Source organism: Amblyomma mixtum, chromosome 3 (genome assembly GCF_055824585.1).
Source record: "Amblyomma mixtum isolate Tamu chromosome 3, ASM5582458v1, whole genome shotgun sequence".
In the NCBI taxonomy this organism is placed as follows: Eukaryota; Metazoa; Arthropoda; class Arachnida; order Ixodida; family Ixodidae; genus Amblyomma; species Amblyomma mixtum.
Window position 1 is genome coordinate 13,580,211 of NC_143014.1, and position 20,803 is coordinate 13,601,013.

At 47.5% G+C, this 20,803-nt stretch overlaps 1 protein-coding gene across 2 annotated transcripts in view; it reads left to right on the top strand.

Moving 5' to 3' along the window:
• Mitofilin (inner membrane mitochondrial protein mitofilin) overlaps positions 1–20,803 on the top strand; it is an 84,856-nt gene that overhangs the window by 9,574 nt on the left and 54,479 nt on the right. The gene's annotated exons all lie outside the window — the stretch shown is intronic.

Below are 20,803 nucleotides of genomic sequence, written 5' to 3' on the forward strand. Positions count from 1 at the left end.
TGGTGTGGTCATTCCACTGTGAAGGAGCAGAAACATGATGTACTAATCATACCTGAGTGCAAAAGGAATGGCGAGGTGAATGCATTGTTTGGTTGGGTATTCCACTCGGGTACAGAAATACTGCAGTATCCAAACACAGCGGCCGTGTGGATTGGGTGACCAGTACAGCTCAGACCATGCAGTGGTGCACATCACTTTAAAAGGGTGCGTCCTCTTTAGATTGCATTCTCTGATTTCACCATTGTTCTTCATACAACCAGCAGAGTGGTTGCCTGAAAGTGCCCACCCCTGCAGCATTGTGCGACAAGGAATCCTCCCAGTGTGGTTGTTTAAGGTTGGGTTGGTTTGTGGAGTTTAATGTCCCCAAGCGACTCAGGCTATGATAGTGGAGGGCTCGGTAATTTTGACCACCTGGGGTTCTTTAACGTGCACTGACATTGCACAGTACATGGACATCCAGAATTTCGCCTCCATCGAAATTCGACCACCATGGCCGGGATCGAACCCGCGTCTTTCGGGTCAGCAGCTTAGCACCATAACTACTGAGCTACAGCGGCAGCTAAGGGGAGACGTGGGTCTAAAAATGGCAAAAAAATGTGAAAATTTGGATTTTTCAGAAATGGCATATTCGGATTCAGTATACTCCTGCCTGAAAAAGTTCACGCTGAAATGGCAAGTTGAGAGCAAAATGCAGCCGCGCTTCTTCGTGCCCCTTGCCTCCTGCAACTACATCCCCCGTGGCCTTGGTCTTATTCGAAAGCTGGCGCCCTTTCCAACATACTGGTGTTACTCACTGTTGTGAAATGCTTTTGGGACGTTCTCATTTCGCAGTTTTCTGAGGCGTCTACAATGATCTTCGAATGGCTGGCACGCGCACTTCAGATGCCATTTTCTCAAATTCGCATTGTTTGCAACATGACTAGCCTTATGGAAGTTTTTGTAATGTTTTTATGGTGTAATTTCAATTAATCTTGTACCGTGTAATTTAGAAAGAACTGAAATATGGAGCTATGGTATTTTTTTATGCCTGAGTGGAACATGCGAAATTTTCTGCAAAATGTCACTTAATTATGTTTGGTAATTATGGAGCTTCGACGAAGTTGAACATTTTTATATGATGATGTGCCTCAATAACAACATAAATAGCATAGCTCTGCATGGCAGGCCCTTGGCTATAGCTCCATTTCAATCCACGTGAAACAATATTGAGAAAAAGTGTCTTAATGACCTGAAAGAAATTACCTAATTTTGGCTTCAGGTATTTTCTTATAATGTGAAGACTGATTTAGATGTACAAAACTAATAGTATTTTTGAACCAAGAAACACATACATGCCTAATTTCATTATGATATCTCCAATAAAAGTTTTCATTTTGAGACCCACGTCTCCCCCTAAAGGGGCCCTGGTACCATTCAGAATGTGTCTTGTGTTATATTTGCAACCAAGGCACGTGAATATCTTGTCGCTGCTTCTACTACAGTGGCCTTCACCACCAGACTAACAAGCTGGTAGAGGATGGATCCCGAACCGCGTAGCACGCATGGGGAAAGTAGTAGCGCAGAAAGAAGCTGGCCCCTAGAGAAAGGGTGCAACAATGAACGGGCAGTGCGAAATTCATAGCAGCGGCGGTGGTGGTGATGGAAGGCTGCGTGCATTACGATGGTGGAGGCTTTGCTGCGGTCGATAATGTCGCACGAATTTCTTGCCTCTCTGATCTTTGTAGTTTTATTCACGCTCAGAGCCACTTGGCTTTATCATTGTTTGTGAGATGCAACCAGGCTTATCTAGATCGCAGCAGATTGTTCAAGTTTCTTGCTTCGGCACCTTGTCTCAATGGCCAGCTTTAAATTGAGCACGGCCGAGAGCATTCGGTTCGATGACTGCCGAGTACGCTTGTTGCGAACGCCGCCTCAGAGTCATTTGGTTCTTTGTGGGCACGTGTCAGCCCAATAGACAGTTTCTTTTGAAAGCCCTTTTCGCTGTCTTCCCGACTTGCCGACTGCCGTCACCACTGCATGACACCTGATGGAGGTGCTGGGTAGCAGTCCATGTACCCCTGTAAACCGTGACACCGGAGGACCTGCCACCAGTCCATCGAGCCAGCCAACGTCTGCAAGGAGAGCTACCTGGGACCCTTCCGGAACACAGCGGAAAGAAGCATCAGCGTAGACCACAGTCATCCTGTAGGTGATATGAACTGGCACACAGCCGCGCCGCAGCCGGCCGAGGTGGACATAGCAGACAAACTCCTGCTTTGCAAGCATTGTTTTCTTTGTGTGTCACATTCAGACTGCCGTTTGGAATCTGCGTGCATCAGAGATTCGGGCGGTAGACGATGGGCGCATTAGCTACACGTAAATAACGAAGGCCACTTCGATTGGACAGCTGCGCTTGTTAGCACTGCTCCAACCTGTTGAGGAAACAGGTGCCGCGACGAAAGTTGGTCAACAATGCTTCTGTGAAACTGGAAAGCTACGTGTAGCTCAGGCACATTCGCAAGGAAGAGATCGGTGACCCGGCGTCACTCGTTAGCTCCTGCGCGTTTTCATGCTTCTTGCATTACTGTGGACTGCGTGTACCTGCGAAGAGCTGTTGATTTCCGAGCTGTAGTACATATCTGGCCTTGATATAGCGCTTCAGTTTTTAATCTCAGGTTGACCTGTCGAAATGTTTTGGACGAGGTGCATCCTAAACAAGCGCAAGACAGCCACCAAAGTTTGCTTAAATGTTGAGCGAAAGGATGTGACCTCGTGCTTTCTTTGGTCTTGAAATTAATTCTTGGGGCATGCGCTCCATTTTTCGGTGGAATCGTGGAGTCTTTATATCATGGAGGATGTGAACGCTGCGCTTGCATCAGGGTGATGCTGCAGGATTGCGAGCTGGCGTTGCGCAACCTCAAGCCCTACCAAAACAGCGCACTAATTTTTGCACCAAGCGCTATGTTATCAGATGTGCCAGCACGAAAAAGACATGGCACTGATGAAGCACGGCCTATCAAGTGTCACATAGCAGGTACTCTCGTGACAAACTCTGTCAACATGGTGGGCATAGTGCAAAAATGATCAACTGCCTAACCCAGTTTGCTGCCTTATGAGTGGTCGTTGTGACAATCAGTGACCACCTTTGGGCAAAAGAACGCCTGATCCAGAGTGGTAACAAGGCTTCCCAAGTCCGGTCATGAGTATGCGTTGTGTGCAGAGGACTCACACACTAGACATAATCGGTGCCTTTTGTCAGATATTTACCTGGTGTGCTCATGCACCACAGACGCCGTAGAGAGGCCAGATCACTGATCTCTCCTCCGCGAATGTGTCTTAACTGAATGCGGCTCTCTGGTTTCATGGAAGCGTTGCTGTCAGTGACCACTATCCGAGCTTCTATCCTCAAATAGAGGCCTGGGGAACCAAATCCGCGACCAGTTTTCATCGCAGCACCTGTTTCCTCGACAGGTTCGAGCAGCGCTAACAGGAGCACAGCTGCCCAATCGAAGTGATTTCTTGTGAAACAGCGCAACGGCACAAGGCCAGAGGAAAGGAAGGGACGATACACAGCACTGACTAACAACAGAATGTCTATTCAGTAAGCCATGCTTATAAAGGGACCAGCGACACTGAAAAACAAAAAAAAAAATACAAAGAACCGTGACAGATATCCCTCCGACCGGGCACTTATTTGATAACACAAGGCTAACACATGTGCAAAAATTCATGTTCTTTCTGCAAGATAGCGACAGAAGGGGTGCTTACACACCTCTGACCCAGCTTCAAGATCTCAGACGATTCGATAACTTCTCTAGTCAGCTGATCTTTGTGTTTATCAACACAATCGAAGTGGTGTTCGTCTATGACATAGTTACGTGCGGCTAACGCGCCCAGCCTCTACTGGCCAAATCTGCGATGCACGCAGATTCCAAGTGGCAGTCTGAATGTGACACGAGAAGAAAACATGCTTGCTGAGCAGGAGTTCGTCTGCTATGTGCATGTGCACCTTAATCAAGGCTGCTGGTGGTGGCGCACCGCAGTGCCACGGCGTGGCTGTGCGCCAGTGCATACCACCTGTAGCAGCCGCTGGTACCGTCAACTTTCAATGGTACCTCTGATGTAGGCCCTGAAGAATGGCTCGATCAGTGACAACATTTAGCTGGTGGGAGAATGATATGAAGCTCCAATGTGTTTTCTTTGCTCGTGACTGCTCTAAAACGTGGTACGAAAATCACGAAACACCCTTGGCTACGTGGGATATATTCAAGGGTAGCTAGTGAAGGCTTTCACGAGCGCTGTACGCAAGGAGGGCCGAGGTACTGCTGGACTCCATCCAACAGTCCAATGAGTCCGTCACAACGTACGCCTAGGAAATGAAACTCCTTTGCTGGTGCATAGACCCTGAGGTGATGGAGGTAAAGAAACTAAGGCTTTTGATGCGAGGCGTCAAGGATAGGCTTTATTTGCAACCCTCCCAAATCTACTGACAGCATTCAAGAAATGTCTACCTTAGAAACTCTTGATGCCCGAGCCAGCCAACACAACCGCACAACCAAAGTCTCTGTGATTCGTCCGGAAACTATGCTTGCAAGAGATTATATGTAAAGTCATTAGCGAAGAACTGCGCCAACTCTTGCCATTGCCAACGCAGCCTCTGGTGCTCATGGACGTCATTTATGAAAAAGTTCAACAGGCATTGGACGTCCCTCAAGCAACAACTCTGCCCCAAGAACCTCAGGGCAGTATGCAGCCAAAGGCCAGCCTGGAGCGCCCGCGCAGCAAGCGCCGCACAGAAAACCTCGGACTGCTCACTATACTGTTTCCACTGCGATGAGCCCGACCACGCTCTTCCGAAGGCCTCCGGGGTTTCGCCTATGGTGCACCACGACCACAACCTGGCCAGCAGCCATGGGAGATAGCGGAATACTTGTCACGTAGAGCTGCCCATCGAGGTCTCTGTGCGCAGTTTCCATTGCTTCGTCGCAGCCGTGCAGCAGCCACATGAGGGCGGTCTGCCAGCCCTGTAGGGGTAACTAAATCTCTCCGGAGGTGAGGTCAGCCATGACACAACCTGACTGCAGACTGAAGAAAGGCCTGGCAACTACAGTGATTCACATACTCGGCGACACCAAGGATCACGTGCAACGCGAGAGCCTAGACATCTGACTTAGAAGGTCGGAAAGTTGCTGCTCTAGTCGACACTGGAGCTGATTATTTGGTGATGAATTGAACATGCGCCTGAGGAGAGCCGCAACCACTTCGGATGGCCCAAAAATTTGCACCGTGGGAGGCCACCTTATTACGCTATCGGGACGATGCACTGCATGAGTGACTGTCAATGGACACACCTATTCTATGACCTTGGTAATGCTACAGCAATGTTCTCACAACGTGATCTTGGGCATGGATTTCCTTAATGACCATCAGGCGATCATTGACCTGCGATCCAAGCTGATCACACTTTCCACGGACGAGGCCATCCCGTCAATGAGAACTCCCTGGAGGAACAAGTGAGCATCCCTCCCCGCTCAGGCATCATGGTCACCGGAGGTGCCATGGAAGCCAACAGCATCGAAGTTATCAAGAGGAGTTTCTTCTAGGCAGGGGTCTAGGCATCACAAGAGGTATGGACAGGCCGAGGTGCTTGAGACCAACTTCAGTAAAGAATACCGACATCTGAAAAGAGATGCCCCGCGATTGCTTTCTTAGGTGAACTACTCGGCGTTCGAGATGCTTTCACCCTCTCTTGACTCATTGCAGAAGGTTTGCCTATCCAAGAGAACTCACCCACCTCCGGCATCAACCCAGCCGTGTCCCGGAACAGACGAGATCAAATACGCAACTTTCTTCAAAGTTGCAGTGAAAGCCTTTCGTCGTCATGGTCCGACAAACGCCAATTGCTAAGTACCGCATTGTAAATGACGAACACACCAGACCTCTCCGCCCAAGCCTATGCCATGTATCGCTGCGAGAACACCAAGTCATCTTGGATCAAGGTGAAGAAATGCTTCGGTGACGACATCGCCTAGCCATTGACGAGCTCCTGGGCAGCACTGTTTGTGAAAAAAACAAAACAAAAACTGCACACTTAGGTTCTGCGTCGTTATCCCTACTTGAACAACATAATGAAAAAGGATGTCTATCTCCTCCCCGCATTGACGACAAACTGGATCGGCTCTGCAACACCACCTCAATAGCGGCTACTGGCAAATTGCGGTCTATGAAAGAGATTGTGAGAAGACAGCATTCTTTGCTCCGGATGGCCTCTTCGAATTCAAGGTGATGCCATTTGGTCTCTGTTCTACACCAGCGATGTTTCAACAATTAATGGGTACTGTGCTGGCAGTCCTGAAGTGGCAAAGTTGTCTAATATACTTAGATGACGTCGTCGTCTTCGCCTCAAACTTTAAAGAGCATCTAAGGAGGCTTCGAACAGTGCTGGTGGCAATAAAGTCATCCAGGCTAACCTTGAAAGCAGAGAAGTGCCACTTCGCCAATGAAGAGCTGCTAGTATTTCTAGGCCACATTATAAGCAAGGATGGGGTATGCCCAGACCCGCAGAAAACAGCTGCTATTGCGTAGTTTCCGTCGCTGGCTGATAAGAAAGCTGTGCGCAGATTCTTTGGACTGTGTGCATATTACCGACAATTTGTCAAGAATTTTTCATGCATCGCCAAACCTCTGACACAGCTGACAAAAGGAAGACGTGCCATTTAAGTGGTAAGCACTGCAAACTGAAGCCTTCAGCGTTGTTTACAGTCCCCTCTGGTTCTCGGGCGCTTTGATGGAAATGCTGAGACTGAAATTCATACCGACGCAAGCAGTGTGGGCGCTACCCTCATTCAGAAAAGCGACTGACTGGAGAAAGTGATCGCAGACGCTTGTTGAAAGCCGAGGCCAACTATTTGACAACCGAGAAAGAGTGCCGCTCCATTGAAATCTGGGGATGACCACTCAAGATGGTCATCACGCACCCTGCAGGCACCCCTCCAGCCACCTTGCCCGATGTAGCCTCCCGGAGTACATAAATTAGTGTGGGCAGAAGAATTTCCCAGCCCGCTTCCTATCTGTACACAAGCAGACCGATGCGGACTGCCTTTTTGGGGCCGGTAAGCACGAGCAACTTTGCACAACACCAACTTAGGACCCCGACCTACAGCATCTGGAAGGCCTCCAGCAGTGTTAAAGTGTAGTTAGTCCTTTTTCTGTGCAAAATTGCATCCTTATGAAGAACTTCGCCCCCAACAAGACTGTCTACCTCCCCATCCTGAACAGCTTGCTAGAAGAAATTCTCAGGCTTCACAAAGCGAACCAGCAGCGGTCCACCTCAGCTTCACCCACACCCTACTCTGCATTCAAGATAAATGCTACTGGCCACAACTGCCCAAGTCTTGGGTTACATCAAAGCATGCTGTAAGTGTCAACGCTGAAAGAAGCCCCTGATCAGGCTAGCTGGACTATTGAAGCTCATATCGCCACCTAGAAAACTGTCAGCAGATTGGAGTGGATCTCCTCAGCTGCTTCTCAACTTCAACATCAGGCAACAAGTAGATCGTGGCGACGGACTGCTTGACCCACTGCTCCGAAGCAAAAGCCTGGCTCAGTGGTAATGCTTTGTCGAGCAGATCCTTTTACCCCATGGCGCCCCAGAAGTTCTCTTCACGGATAGGGGAACAGCATTTGTAGTTGAGCTTACCCAAGCCCTGGTGAACTACAGCATGCCATCTGCAGACCAATGGACCCACGGAGCGTCTGAACAAAGCCATTTGATATCCTTGCCATGTATGTAGATGCCAAACAAGACCAAATTTTCCCCTTATGTGGTCTTTGTGCACAAAAGCGCTGTGCAGGAGGCCATCCAGGTCACACCGTTTGGGCTTGTCCATGGCAGGGAGGCGACCGCCGCACTCGAAGCCGTGCTCTTAAACTACTGATGAGGAAAACATCAGTGTCACCTTCAGCACGCAGAAGTAGTCCGGATCAGGAGCTAAATAACTTCAAGTAGAACACTCCTCCTTAGCTTTCAAAGCCTTTTTAAGTGCTCCACTGTACGGCTGAGAAGCAAACCATGCAGCCTGGTTACATGTCGATGAAAAGAAATTTGCATATTGCCAACATGAAATGACAGATATGTGTCAAACTGCATTGATTCTTATGTTCGACTGCCAGTTGCGTGCACATGTGGCTCAAATGATGCGACTCGGTGCATTATTTGGTTTGTCGTCATCAAATGCTGTCACTCTTTAATTTTACCCTCAGCAATTGAGTAAGCTAAGAAGGGTGAGGAAGTTACCGTGCTTCATTTTGCATAACTTGTAATGCCAAAAGCCATAAAGTAGTACGTCCAAGTTATTGACAAGCATCTTTCATAGAGACAAAGCTCAAATAGCGTATGTGGGAATATCCCTCACTTCATATTACTTTTCACCAAGTTTTTGTCCTGCCCTTCACCAAGATCGTGTAAAAAGTAGTTGAATTGGAGGGCCCAGTAGCAAGGCCTGACTGCCGTGTCCATGACTTGTGATGTTCTATACCGCTGCATGTTTTCATCAGAACCCTCGCCAACCTAAGCAACATGCTCTTGTGGGTGCACTACTCATGCCAAGTGTGAGACAGTACACACATCGTGCATCCACTTGACTGCATGGCATGTCAGCACGAGGGAGTTCCACTGATTACCCGGCACTGGCTCTGTTGGTGCCCACTGCTCCCTGTAAAGGACAAGTCTATCCATGTGTTGTTTCTCTGGCTCTTTCTGCGTATGTTGCATGTACAGCCCAGAAGGTTGGATTTGAAAATTTTAACCGTTCAGTTCAAACTCTCGACGTCCTTACTGAAAACTGCGGGCTGCCACCGCTCTGAAGTGAATGGCAGTGTAGCGTAGCCTCCGGGATCTGCGCCTGTAGATGCGTGCATTTTGCTTCCGAAATGGGCTGATGATGGTGACTCCTTTATTTCTTTTGTCTATTCTAGCTTGTAAAGCTTCGCACAGGCGTATTTTACTTCCGAAATCAGCCACTGATGATGTCACACGGTTGGGTGGTCCTGCGTGTGGGGGCCTAAAATGCACTTGAGACAGGACATTTTGTACATGACAGCACTAACAAGGACACAACTGATGAGACATACAAAACAGAGATGAAACGCTAATCATGAAAAAATTCTTACCCGCGCATGTATACAAAACAGTGAAAGCTGTCGATACCCTATTACACAAACGTTTGACTGAAGACATCGGGGTCCCAGTAGTATGCGGCGCTGGAGAGACACTACTTGGCAAAGTGGTACTATGCGTCCTGGGTTTTGATGGTAGCGGTACCTTGAGCTGTTGAGAGAGTGTCCGGTGGTGGAGATGGTGGATCGGAGGAGGTGTCACTTGTAGCCCGGCATCAGTGGTCAGTGGTGCCACCTGCTGACTGCCACACAGCAACGAAGGTGGCTGGAATGTTCGGCCCCCGGTCTACGTCAGCGCTTCTCCTTTTAAACCACCTGCTTCTTCCTTCTCTTTACTACTGTTTGCTTCCAAAAATTCTTCATTATCTTCAGTGACTTGATCTTCAGCCTTGATCTTTACTATCTTTCTTGTTTACTTTTCCCCTTTTTAGTAACAATGGGTCGCTATTTCATGAGTTTTTTTTTTTTTTCCCCTAAAAGACTGCTCCATCCTTCTGCCTTGTCATTGATCAACCTCTTCGCTAGGTGCTTTACACCACCACACCACACACAACATACCTATTTCAATGACTGTTACAGCTGTTACAAATAGCACACCGAGTCCCGAATGTTTACCAAAACAAAAGCTCCACAACCTAAGAAACACCAACAAATCGCACTTTTTAACCACTTGCGTTCAGTAATGCTGCTTCATAACTCACAAAACATACAGCAACCACTGTTAACACATACAATGCTAAACCTTACGTGTACAATTAGCCCTTTGAATGTTTTTTCCGTACGGGTGCTGCGGCCGCATTCCGTCCCGCGGCGTTTTTGCCGTTCGGGTTCTGCGCTGAGTGCCCATTTGAAATCTCGCGCCCTTCCGAAAAGATGCGCACCCTGGGATGTGCTGCCACCTTCTGAAAAGTTCAAGTGCCAAGATACTGCTTATGTTACCATCTTCCAGCGAAAAAGCGAACTATCTGTGATTATCGGTGTTGGATGTGGATTGCAATGGCTGGCGCGACCACACGCTGTGGGCGCGACTTGGTGGTTTTGGTTTCTCTTTTTGCAATTGCAACAGAAGTGCGAAATTTGACTTTTGTCTTTGTTGGGACTCTAGTTCTTTTTTTGGAGGTGCTGCTGCCACCTTCAGCAACTTATAAAAAATGTTACAAAATTGCTCATGCTACAATCTTGGGGGGAAAAAAAATTCCGATGGTGACCTTCTGCTCGCCCGCATACTTTAGGGTCCTCCGTGGGATCGCAGTGGAAGCGCCAAAGTTGATTTCTGTCTTGGCGGGGCTCTTCCAGAGGCGCAGACAGTGATGTTTCCCTTTGTTGAGACTCAGTTTATCAACCCTCACGGAGTGTCATTGCTCTCCGGTTTGGTTAGCTTGTGGCGGTTCGGGTGCCTAGTAGCACTGGCCACATAGGCTGCATGACTCCTCTGACACTGAGTACGTTCCATCAACTGATTCTGAGGAGGACAGCTCGTCAGCGTATGATGGAAATTTACACGAGGATTTGAGCAGTTCGAGCTTCGACATCTCCGACCTCGGCTTACCCGGACCATCGTGAAAGCAGGCGAGAAGCAACGGCCCCCAATGGGACAAAGGTGATTTTTCTCTGTCCCTTTTTTTCTTTGATGACTCCCAGTCTGGGCAAGTCTCGGCCTCTGTGTTACCAGCAGATGCAAAAGTGGTCGACTACTTCAGTCACAGAAACGAACAAGTATGCCAGCGTGAAGTCTCTCTCATGCATCGCGGCTAAGAGCCTGGGCACCCATGGACCTTCCGGAGATTTACTGCTCTTGCGCTGCTGAGGGGGGTGGTGCGGAAAAGCAGCCTAAGTGATTCCTGGGCAACCAACGCGATGGTGCAGACCCCGTTTTTTTCGCAGTGTTTTTTCTGTGAACCCGTTCCTTCTACTTTTGAGAGTTCTTCACTTCAATCCGACCGCCTAAGAGCCATTAGACCCCATCATGGAAGCAATTCAAGAAAAATTTTCAAACCTTTTCCTCCCATTCCAAGACTTGTGCATTGACGAGTCCCTGATGCCTTGGAAAGGCCGGCTTTCGTTCCGGCAGTACATTCTATCAAAAAGACATCGCTACGGTGTGAAGATGTTTGTAATGTGCGACGTGAAGACAGGCTGTGTGCTCCGCTTTACAGTCTACACTGGAGCTATGTCTAGTCCGCCCAAAAGAAGCGAACTTGGTTATGCGGGCTCTGTGGTGGCTGAGTGAATGGAAGGTTTTCTGGGGAAAGGGCACTCCTTGTTTGATAAGTGGTACAAGGCAAACCAGGTTGAATGCCTGTGGAGCAGTGCACGCTCAGAGCTATCCTCTTTCGAAAAAAAAGAATGAAGGGTGAGGTAGAAAGCTTTCACACCAGCATCTTACTTGCCCTGAAATGGTGTGATAAGCGCGAAGTAACCATGCTTACCTCAATGCATGGACCCCAAGTGCTAGATTCTGACAAGGTGGATAGGGCGACAGGAGAAAAGAAGAAAAAACCTGCATGTGTCCTAGAATATACAAAAAAAATGGGACTGGTGGACAGAGTTGATATGCAACTCAGCTTCAGCGAAAGCATTAGGAAAACAATCAAATGGGACAAGAAATTTTTTTTCCATCTGCTTGACCTGTCAGTCCTCAACACGTTCTGTTCCGTGAGAGCACTGGCGCCACGTTGCAGCATGTGGAATCCTGAAAGAGAGTTGTGGCCCAACTACTTGAGTACCAGCCTCACATACAAAAACCAAAGCGTGGATAAACCTGCGCGACTGACACTCTCCCGAGAAGGCGCCTCAGACCTCTTGCCCGAGGTAGCCGCACCCAGCAACGGTGCCACGTTTGTGCCAACACGACTCGGCGACCCAAGCGGAGAGCAGACACTCGTTTTATGTGCAAAGTTTGCGACAAAGCAATGTGCATTGATCCTTGCTTCAAGGACTACCATTGCTTACAAAGTACTGAACATTTTTGTCGTTTTTGTTGATGTCACTCTGCACATATGTATGCAAATTTTTTTTGTTCTCTAAGGACTTCATGCACTTCAGAATTATTGAACATTTTTGTTGTCTATATTGGTGATAAATACTCTCACTGTATATTTCTCGCCTATTTATCCGGACTTCGCCATTTTTGTTTGTTTTTCAAGGGCTATCATACCCCTGTGTAGTATTGAAATTTTCGTTGTTTTCATTGATGCTGTGATTGTAATCATCTCTGTATATCTTTTGCCTATTTATTCGAACTATGCGAGTTTTGTTTGTTTGAAATCGGCAATAAAAAAATTTGACACTGGGGGTGAATTTTTTTCGAGAATATTCGACAGTCAAAGGGTTAACTTTAGTCATCGAGGTTTCACAATCATGTTCTCTAACTTAGAACTGCTATGGCTGCTCTGCCACGCTGCCCCCCGAACTGTGCTGATAGGAGTCTGTTACAGGCCACCGCAAAATGATCCGGACTTTTCCTACAAACTAAACAATGTGTTGAGTGAACTGACATCGTATCCTAACGCAGATATTGTTCTTTTTGGTGATTTCAATTTTCCCACTATTGACTGGCGTAACCACACCTCCATAACAAATTGTTCAGAAGCAAAAAATTTTGTCGATGTCTGTCTTAACTTCAACCTTACTCAGCTAATATTGTAACGTGGCGGCCAGCCGAAGAATGAGGCGTGGTGAACCATGAACGAGAGATGATTTAAAGGCCGCTGGCCTAGCGCAAGCGCTCCGTCCCGTGCCACTGCCAGCTTCGTCTTCATCACTATACCCGGGGCCTCCGAGCGATCGTCCCGATCGGTGACGAACAGACGAGCGAAATGGCGATGGTCTTGAGTTGAGGGTTGAACAGTATATACAAGATGGTGCAGTGCTGGCCGCCACAGTGGATGAGATGATCTAAAGATGAGTCCCGGTCCACGAAGCATCCGGGCCGGAGGGTGCCAGGAGCTGACGGCCGAGGTCCTTGGACGCACCGGACGGCAGGGGCAGGGGGGGCGGTGTCTTCAAGTGTGGGTCTTGGGTCGGTCTGGTCTCGGGTCGGTCGGGTTTGGGTCGTCGTGTCTTGTGGTCCGGGCGGGGGACGGGGCTGGGGTGAGCGGCGAGGTCGGTTCAGGTCGGGCGAGTGCCTCGCCCTTGTTTGGGCGGTCGCTAAATTTCGACCCTACCTGTTTGGCCGCCTTTTCTCAGTTGTGACGGACCACCACGCTCTTTGCTGGCTTTCTTCGCTGAAGGACCCCACAGGCCGGCTTGGTCGTTGGGCATTGCGCCTGCAAGAGTACTCTTACACCGTTGTCTACAAGTCCGGGCACCTGCATCAAGACGCTGACTGCCTGTCTCGTCACCCTGTGGAGCCGCCAGATCCTGGAGACAATGGCCTCGGCCCGTGCTTGTTCGCTCTCTCTGATCTGCTTAACATCGCGGCCGAGCAACGGCAAGATTCCTCCTTGCGTCCCCTTATTGACCGCCTCACCTGTGCCAACCCCGATCCTTCGCTCCAACTCTTTGTTCTTCAGGATGACATCCTCTACCGCCGCAACCTTCGCCCTGACGGCCCTCCGCTCCTGCTCGTCGTTCCTCAACGTCTCCGCTCGTCTGTCCTCGTGGAACTACACAACCTGCCCACCGCGGGACACCTCGGTGTCTCCCGCACGTATGATCGGGTCCGACGCCGCTTCTTTTGGCCCGGCCTTTACCGTAGTGTTCGCCGTTACGTTGCCAGCTGTGACCTCTGTCAACGCAGGAAGCGGCCCTCCACTTTGCCTGCCGGCCTTCTGCAGCCTATCGACGTACCTCTGGAACCCTTTCATTGTGTCGGACTAGACCTCCTCGGACCTTTTCCTACGTCCAGTTCCGGCAACCGTTGGATCGCCGTCGCGACTGACTACGCCACTCGGTACGCTATCACACGTGCATTACCAACCAGTTGCGCCACAGATGTCGCCGATTTCCTGTTGCAAAATGTCATCCTTCATCACGGTGCCCCACGCCAATTGCTGACGGACCACGGCCGCTACTTTTTGTCCTGGGTAGTTGACGACATACTCCGGTCCTGTTCCACGCAGCATAAACTCACTACAGCGTACCATCCTCAAACGAACGGGCTTACCGAGCGCCTGAATAGGACCCTCACTGACATGCTATCTATGTACGTCGCACCCGACCATTGTGATTGGAACATTGCCTTGCCCTATGTAACATTTGCTTACAATTCATCGCGGCATGACACCACGGGCTATTCGCCTTTCTATCTTTTGTATGGCCGGCATCCTGCGTTGCCATTGGATACACTGCCAGCTTCGTCTTCGTCACAATATTAGAGCCAACGCGCATTGCGCAGAATTCCGCCAACACTCTAGATCTGATATTAACCAACAGCCCTGATAGCGCAACAAGTATTACATACCTAAGGGAAATAAGTGATCATAAAGTCATTCATGCTACCTTCAGTTTTACACCCATGCTTCGTCAAGTTTCCAGGAAAACAATTCGTCTTTATGAAAGAGGTGATTTTCAAGCAATAAATGGAGAACTGCTTTTTTTCCAACTTATGAAACCGATTTCCACACAAAGTCTCTTCACGAAAATTGGACGATTTTCAGGGCCAAAGTTCACGAACTAACAAACAAGTACATTCCGGTGGCTAGTTTCCGGGCTAACCAGCAAAAACCGTGGTTTACTACGGTCCTGAAACGCCTGGAAAACAAGAAAAAGCATCACTATCGGGCAGCAAAGCGGAACCCAAGCCAAGCATCATGGGAAAAGTACTACACTGCCGAAGCTGATTACCTTGCTGCTATCCGCAACGCAAAACACACCTTTTTCCACGCTGACTTGCCAAATATGCTAATACACAACCCTAAAAAATTCTGGCACGTAGTAAACCCGCAGGATACACGCACAATCGTTCTTACTAACGGTATGGGTCAAGCCATCAGCGATTGTGAATGTGCTGGCATTTTCAATAGAGCCTTTTCAACTGTTTTTGCGAAAGAGTGTGATTTACCTGCTAACACCTTCATAAGTTCCTTCACAGCGTCAACCATGGATCCAGTTTCTTTCTTCGCAGATGGTATATGATCTCGTATCGAAAATATCAAGCTAACGTCATCAGCCGGGATCGATGAAATTAACTCGAAATTTCTGAAAAATACTAAGCTCATTTCTGCGGCCTACTTATCACTATTGTACTCTCAGTCTCTCTCTTCAGGTAACATACCGGATGACTGGAAAGTGGGAAAGGTCGTCCCAATCTTCAAGTCTGGTAACAAAAACTCGCCCTTAAATTATCGACCCATTTCCCTAACAAGCATTCCTTGTAAAATCATGGAGCATGTAATTTATTCTCAAGTCACGAACTTTCTCGATTCCAACAATTTCTTTCATTCATCAAACATGGCTTCCGTAAAAACCGTTCCTGTGACACACAACTGGCTACATTGGTTCATGACTTACATGCTAACCTTGATTGCAACCAACAGATTGACGCTATTTTTTTAGATTACACAAAAGCCTTTGACAAAGTACCACACCAGAGATTACTACTTAAGCTCTCTTACCTAAATATTCACCCTAGCATTCTAAACTGGATTAAGGAATTTTTAACAAATCGAACCCAATTTGTCATAGTTAATAACGAATTTTCTGATTACATTCCAGTAACCTCAGGCGTCCCCCAAGGATCAGTGCTCGGACCGTTATTATTCTATATATACATTAATGACTTGCCCCTTCACGTATCATGTCACATTCGTATGTTCGCAGATGATTGCGTCATTTATCGTACTATTAATAACTCTTCCGACCAAGAAGCCCTCCAGACTGACCTAACTAATGTTCAGAAATGGAGCGACCTGGGGATGATGTCACTTTACCCTCAGAAATGCAAGATTGTATCCTTCACCCGTCGCACTAAACCATTTATTTTTTTCGTACAATATAGCTCAAATTCCAATAGATGCAGTTAACTCATTTAAGTACTTAGGAGTCACGCTATCTTATGATTTATCTTGGTGCACACATATTTTTAATGTAATATCATCCGCGAATAAAACACTAGGCTTTTTGAAACGTCACTTACGTCACGCTCCCCAACAAGTTAAACTCCTGGCTTACCAATCGCTAATCAGACCGAAACTAGAATATGCATCCCCCATATGGAATCCACATCAAATATACCTCATAAATGCCCTCGAATCCGTCCAGAACCGTGCCACTAGATTCATCCACAATACCTATTCATACCAAGTCAGCGTGTCGTCTTTAAAAGCAGAATCCGCCTTATCAACCCTTGTTATTCGTCGCCGCATTGCCAGCCTAAACCTGTTTCATAAGTTCTTTTACAGCACCCACGGTTACGCAGGCTATATCACATCACCAGCTCGCATATCGCATCGCACTGGCCATATTCTTCAAGTTGCCCGGTCTCGGACCCATACGACCACGTTCGCTGCCTCCTTCTTCCCCCGAGCAGCATTAGATTGGAACGGCCTTTCCCTCAGCATCGCCGCTATCACCTGCCCATCCAACTTTTCCAAAGCACTAACAGATCATATTGTATGTTGAACCCACATGGCAACCATTGTACTTATTTTTCTGTATAATCCACCCCTTATGTAATACCCCTACGGGGGTCTTTAAGGTAATAAACTGAACTGAACTGAACTTTACTCATGTAGTCCGCTCCCACATTATCTCTATCATGAATGTACTCCGTGAAGAAATCATACTCATGAAGCACCAACTAGTCTGTACTTGGAACGGCTTGCCCAACAAATATATATGAAAACACTATACCACCCAAACAAGTGCAAGGCATTTTTTCTGGAGTAATTTTTCTCTGCCTCGTTCTTGTCCAAAGCATCCGCATGTACGCTTTCTGCACCATCTGCGGCTGCTTCAGTGTCCCAAAGGCTTCCTCGTGTGTGGAAGTCCATGCCACCGTATTCCCAGCTCCTTTCTTCGTTGAAGCGGTTTGGTGATATCAGCGTAGTTGGGTGTGCACTCAAGCCAAGAAAGGACTGGACTTATTTCTTAGAGGGCTTGTATTTTATCTAAAACATCCTCCTCCGCATTAATATTGCCCATACCTATGGTGTGGCCAAGGAATGCCACTGCTTCTCAGTCCAGCTCGTATTTGTTTGGCCTAAGACTAGCTGGACGTAGTCTGCCAAACAGCCTTTCCAATGTTTCTAAATTTATGGCCAAGATTCAATCGCCATTAGGTTGTCAGTAAAATGGTCCCTGTTCACCAAGTCTTTGCAACACATTTCTACCAACTTTGTAAATACAGCCGCTGCAGTTTTTAAGCTCAAGGGCATAAACTTGAACTGGAACAACCCGCTTGAACAAGAGAACACGGTCTTTTCTTTTGGTGGCTCCTCCATGGGGATCTCTGCCTGTAGCGTTTAGCTAGGTCAAGCTTAGAAAAGAACTTCATGTTGGCTACTTTTGCAAACACCACATCCAATCTAGGAAAAGTTCGGCATCTGCTACTAAAACGTTGTTCAGACAACGGAAGTCCACACACAGTCTATTTGAACCATCCGGCTTTTTCACAACGACGAGAGGAGCGACTAGAGATGCTGCCTTGAGTTCCCTAAAGAGCTGAAAGTTGTCATGAGAGATGAATTCCCTGAACAGCCGAAAGATCTCCAACCTTTTACACAATGTCATGTCTGTCTGTGTTCATCACTCTGTCTGCATTCATTCTGCTAGCTTTATTCTTGTAGCTTTGTAACAACTCACCCAGCTCTCTGCTCTGCCTAATCACTTTGTCTCCAACCTCAAGTGGAACACCACATAAAAAACAACTTTTGAAACGCTCACTCTCTGTGTATAATTAGTTTAATTTGGAGACACTTTTTACCATACTTGACAAGTGTGTCTTCATTCTGGTAAAAGTTGAGCACCTTCAGAGATGGACTAGAAATGTATCGTCTTGCAACAGTACGTAAATAAATCTCGGCTTATTCTGTGCAATGCGGTGTTGAAAATACCTGCAGCAGGGGGCTATCACGTTCCCACATTCAAGAGAAGTCTGCTTCAACACAGGTGCTGCTGTTCTCAAGGGTGGTGAATATAACGAGAGTGCAGCTGTCCTGTCAGCGGGAGGAAGGTGATAGTGAAGGGAGGAGGAAGTCTTGTACCTTTACACTTTGTAACATATGGTGTGGCTGCAAAGATCTGCGTTTGCTTTAGGGCATATCGTAATCGTCAGGGAATTTTTTCTAACGCCCCGCCGCGGTGGCTCAGTGGTTACGGCGCTCGGCTGCTGGCCCGAAAGACGCGGGTGCGATCCCGGCCGCAGCGGCCGAATTTCGATGGAGGCGAAATTCTAGAGGCCCGTGTGCTGTGCGATGTCAGTGCACGTTAACTCTTTCGTTACCACGGGAAAACGATGATTTTTCATATGTCTCATACAAAAATTTTTTTTAGAAAAAGTGTGATAGATAAAACTATATAAAATGCATAACAATAATTGAGATAGAATGCGCTTTATAATGAAATTTATTTGAACACATATTCTGCTTGAAATGTTGTGAAAAAAAATCAGTAAACACAGCAAAAAATAAAAAACACTTGTACAAAAAAATTCTAGAAATTACAAAACAATTCAAATTCTTTCTAAAACATGGCATTAAAGTTTGAAAATTATAACTTGAATAGTTTTCGAGCTGGAATTTTTTTTCTTCATGCCTCTTGAAAAGGCTCGTTTGAGAGTGCTCCTTATATGATTTTTACAGTCCAACAAAAAAAAAAATTGGAAGTGTAATGTTATGCGCCAAACGTAAGCTTGGTAAGCGTGGTTTAAAAAATACAAATCAAAACTTATTTAATTTACGTCAAAAATGGAAAAAAAAATATAAAACACAACAAAGTATAGGTGCGATATTGCGATATATAGTATGCGATAAGTATAGCTGCAATGTAGCTGCAGAATCGAAATCCGACGTTACAACATTTTCGTCCGAGTCACTGCTGCTCGGAGGATCTTGAAAATCAGCTGCGGAGGCTGAAGAATCACGTGCAGCGGGACTCTTCCGAGCGCGCGAAGCGCCCGACCTCGACGCGACGCCATCCTCACCGCGTATTATGTCGCAATAAACCTATGCTCCAAGGGCACTTCAAAAATGCACGACCGGCAGGGAAATTACGAACTAGGCCAAAAATGGAACTAACCGTCTGAAAAACAAACCAGATGCGCCCGCACAAGCGGACAGGAAAAAGAAAGCGAAACTATCAGGCCAACGTTCCGGGATAGGTTTGCGCAGTTACAGTGTCTGAACCAAAATCCGACAATGCAATATCGTCACCAGAGACTCTGCTACTCGTAGCATAGATAATAATTGCAGTCAACGCAGTAGAATTGCGCGCAGCAAGGTTTTTCCGAGCGCGCGCCTTCCGCGCGCCCGACGCCATGCACGGAGCGTCCGCGCCGTACCCTCCGCTTCAAGGGTGTTTCAAAAATTTGTGCGTTGTGGGAAAATTGCACTCTACGCAGAAACCGAAACTGTAGTCTCTGAAGAACAACTTAGATGGCGCCACATCACCGTAACGGCTATAATGAGGAGCTTCGGTTCTCACAAACAGACCGGAACGAGGAATCTGAACGCACAGGCGAGCGTTCTGGGCTCTCGTTGCCCAGTTTGAGCTTCGAAACAATTCCTGACGATACAGCATCGTCGTCAGGGTCCGTGCTAATCGATACATCAAAAATATGTGGTGCAAACGCAGCGGAATTGAGTGGAATGGGGTTTTTTCGAGCGAGCGCCATTCCCGATGATGACGGCTTGTTCGGAGCGCCCGACGCCGCACCCCCAACTTCAAGCGCGTCTCAAAAATTGCCGCTTTTTGGCAAAAATATAAAATAAACAGGAAGTTGAAGTTCAATGTGTGAACAACAAACTGAATGACTCAGCAAGTCCGTAGCGGCCGTGGTCGCGCTGCCGTAGCGCTTCGAATTTTTCGATCACCCGTGATCGAAGCACAGTGGCAGGGTAACGAAAGAGTTAAAGAACCCCAGGTGGTGGAAATTTCCGGAGCCCTTCACTACAGCGTCCCTCATAGCCGGAGTCGCTTTGGGACCCCAATAAACCAAACCAATCGAAATTTCAAAGAGCTTCACTCGGGGCACATTTGTTGCTTGGCATGAGGCCATTCTTTTCTGAGGTCACAGCTTCCTAGAAAATAGTCAACGAAATGACTCGTTTTTCTGCTTTTATTGGGCAAAGAATAGCCGAACAAGGAAATAGCACCAGCCCAACCTTATCCCCTACTGCGGTGCTGTGTTCCCGTTTCCCGAGTGAGGAATTTTCTTCGTAGATGGTCACAGTATACAGACTAAAAACTGCAAGGCTATCAGGACACTACCAAGGTGGATGTGTTGGTGGGGAAGAATGCCTCATTCGGTTGAAGCTTGCGCTAACCCCATCTTGAATTTATTTTTTCCAGCCAGTGAGGCCTTGCTAATGTTAGCCCTTTTTTGATGCTGCCTTCCTGGCAAAGGAGTGGAGCAACCTTTCAAACGAGGGCCTGCCTGCCATGTTATCTCTGTTTCATGCCTCGCATGTACACTTTGAAAGCAGTGTTCGCGGGGCTTGAAGCTGCACACACCAGTCATGATTAATAATTTTCTGGAGCACAGATA